Raw genomic sequence first — 2,904 nt, 5'->3', positions numbered from 1 at the left:
TGAAGACCACTGGGGACTTAGTATGCAGGCTGCTTGGGTGGCGCCCCTGCTACCCCGCTGCCTCTCCAGCCTCTGTCGCCCTCTCCTTTCCCAGCCAGTCAGGGGCTCCCCTCCCTGCACCCCTGTAGCCACTGTGAACAGCCTCACCACTGACGTGCACCGTCCTCTCCCCAGCCTGGACTTTCGCGTCTTCTTTTTCCTTAGTGTAAGATGCTCTTCCAGCCTCTTCCTCCTACTGACCCTTTAGCTTTTAGTTCAGGTGTTTCCTCTACGGCTTTTCCCTGGCTGCTCAGGTACCTTATTGTAGCTCCCTGTATTTCTCCTGTGGTCTTAAACTATTCACTAAATTCTATGTGAATTCCTTGTGTACCTGTCTGCCTCCCCCGGACCGATCATGCTGGTGTCACCAGGCAGTTGGTGCGTCATCTGTGTCCTTTACCACTGCTGCTCTAATACCTGGGACAGTTCCTGGCTTCACAGGTGTTTATCTTTATCCAATGAATAAATGAACTCTTAGCCCCTAGTCCTGCGTCTGCCTAGATGGGCAGTGTTTACTTCACACACACACACAAGAAACACGAAGATGCACACATCCCTGATGGAGGGAGGCTGCGGGGTCCATTAACGGTCAGGGGTGTGAACCACATGTGGACAGCAGATGTGGGGGCTGAGACCCACTCAGTACACATGTATTACTCAAGTGAAGAAGTCTGCTCACGGAAACGGCAGGAACCTGGTTTCTCCAGGTAGGCCAGAAGCACATTCTAGGAAGCTCTGGAGACTGGGAACGGCATCTGGATGGTGTTTTGCAAAAGAGGCTGAGTCAGCAGGTGCAGTGGCCGCCTGATTCAGGACATGGTCCAGCCCCTCGCAGGCTGTGAGGCTCCCTCATTACTGGGCACTTGCTGTTGTCTCCAGCTCCACCGTCTCCCACCCTTCCTGTGGGTTCCATCGACACCGTGTCCCGTGCACTGACACGCAGACCCCCCCCACACACACATCCACACATCTCACGGAGGAGCCGGTGGCCCAGATGCAGTTGCTGGAGCCACCTTAGCTGGAGCTCCCGTCCCTGCACGGGACGCTGCTGCGGAGACGGCTCTTCCTTCCCTGTGGTTTCCTGGCACTCTGGCACCTCCCCGAGAGCAACCCCTGTCCAGCATCCAGGTTTGAGCACTCTTCCTCAGACCTCTTGGCACCTCTCGGCCTGCAGGGTGGGTCCTTTTCAGAGCACGCATCCACAGAGGTGAGTACCGAGCATCAGAATTCACAGCCGGTCCTCTCCCGATGCGTGGAAATAGCTGCCCACCCGGGAGAGCAGCCTCGCTGAGCTCCTGAGGCGCAGAGCTGCTCAAGGGAGGCTCATGAATGAAGAGCAAGTGGGCGTCTAAAGAAATGAAAGGGCTTTGAGCAGGAGCTTGAGGGGAGCAAGCAGAGATTTCAGGAAATGAGCTGATAGGAATTTGGGTGCTGAATTCAGGTGGGGGAGACCTGTGGGGGTGATGGGGGTTTTGTGGCTCCAGTGGGTATGTACTACCATCGTGCCGGCCGAGGAAAAACAGATTCTGGAGAAAATATTTGAAAATTGGCAAATACAAAAGAGCTTTTTTCTTTCATATTTGAGAAATCTGTCCTCCTGCGGTGTGGGTTTCTGGGCCCTGTAGTATACCCTGAGCTTCGGCGTCAGGCAACACTCCAATCTGTCTATGGGGAGAGATACCAGGGGCTTAGAGACCCCTGCCTCGGCCCTCAGAGGACAGCCCAGGCCGCGGGGCAGGGAGCCGAGCTGGCGCGCTCTGCGGAACAGATGAGCTTTTAAAAGATTCAAGTTTGGTTCAGGATTCACAACTCGTGAGTTCCAAATGGTTCTAAATTTGGCTGAATGTGTTTCTCCCTAGCCGTGCGCCACTGAGCAAGACGTAGTGACTTCATCGAGTTAGAGAAACAAAGGGCTGTTATTGCCTCTGTGCAGAAATAAAGTTGATGAGGACAAAAGTGGAGCATCGCAGAGGCTGCAGCAGATTCTGTGTCTCTTCCACTCAAACAGCTTCCTCTTGGCATCAACAACAAAAGCGTTCACTGGAAGAACACGGCCAGTTACCGGCTTACTTACAAGCAAAGTGGCACTAAGTGAGTTATCTTTCAGCTTTGTTGAACAAGCAGATTATATAGTAAATTAAATCACATTTTACTGTTGAGCTGGTGTGGTGCAAATTAAGGGGTACACTCTGATTCACCCTGGACGCTCCTGCCCGTTCCATAGGCTGGATGTGCCAGTGTCAATGTGGGATCATTTAGCCAAGGCCTTGTTTGGATTCCATTTTCTGTGCTGTGTTTACAAGCCTGTGGCAAACAGCCCCTTTGGGGTAGTGTCAGCCTGACACAGAAGTGGCACGCGTTAGCTTCTGGTTCATTATTTAAGTAAATGACGCTTCCCTCCATCTCTCTCTCTCTTTTCTTTCTCTCTCTCTTTCTTTCTTTTTTTTTTTTTAGTGTCCTCAAAGACACCTAATCAAAGTGTCCACAAATGGAGACGGCACCCTTTGTTGTTAAGTCTGAAGGAAGATCAAGAGAGTGAATTTGTGGAGATAAGTAACCGATCTCCACGGAAGAATGCTGGCTAGATTCCTTCTGGCAACAGAGCAGAATGAAAAGCAACCAGTTAGTCCCTGAGACTCACAGACCTGTGTTAAAGTCTTTTTAAAACATTTTAATTGACGGATAAACTTGTATGCATGCAGCGTAATGTTCTGAAGTACATATGCCTGTAAAGTGGGTAAAGCAAGCTATTTAACAAAGACACTGCCACACTGTGTTCTGTGTATGGTGAGAACACTTATCCACACTCTGCATTTTGTTGTTCAAGGATACAATATCTCTTTCTTAACAGGCTTGGAGTCTTGA

This window comes from Otolemur garnettii, unplaced genomic scaffold, assembly GCF_000181295.1.
Source record: "Otolemur garnettii isolate 467f Iridium unplaced genomic scaffold, OtoGar3 scaffold00130, whole genome shotgun sequence".
Classification (NCBI taxonomy): domain Eukaryota; kingdom Metazoa; phylum Chordata; class Mammalia; order Primates; family Galagidae; genus Otolemur; species Otolemur garnettii.
This window is presented reverse-complemented; position numbering follows the sequence as displayed.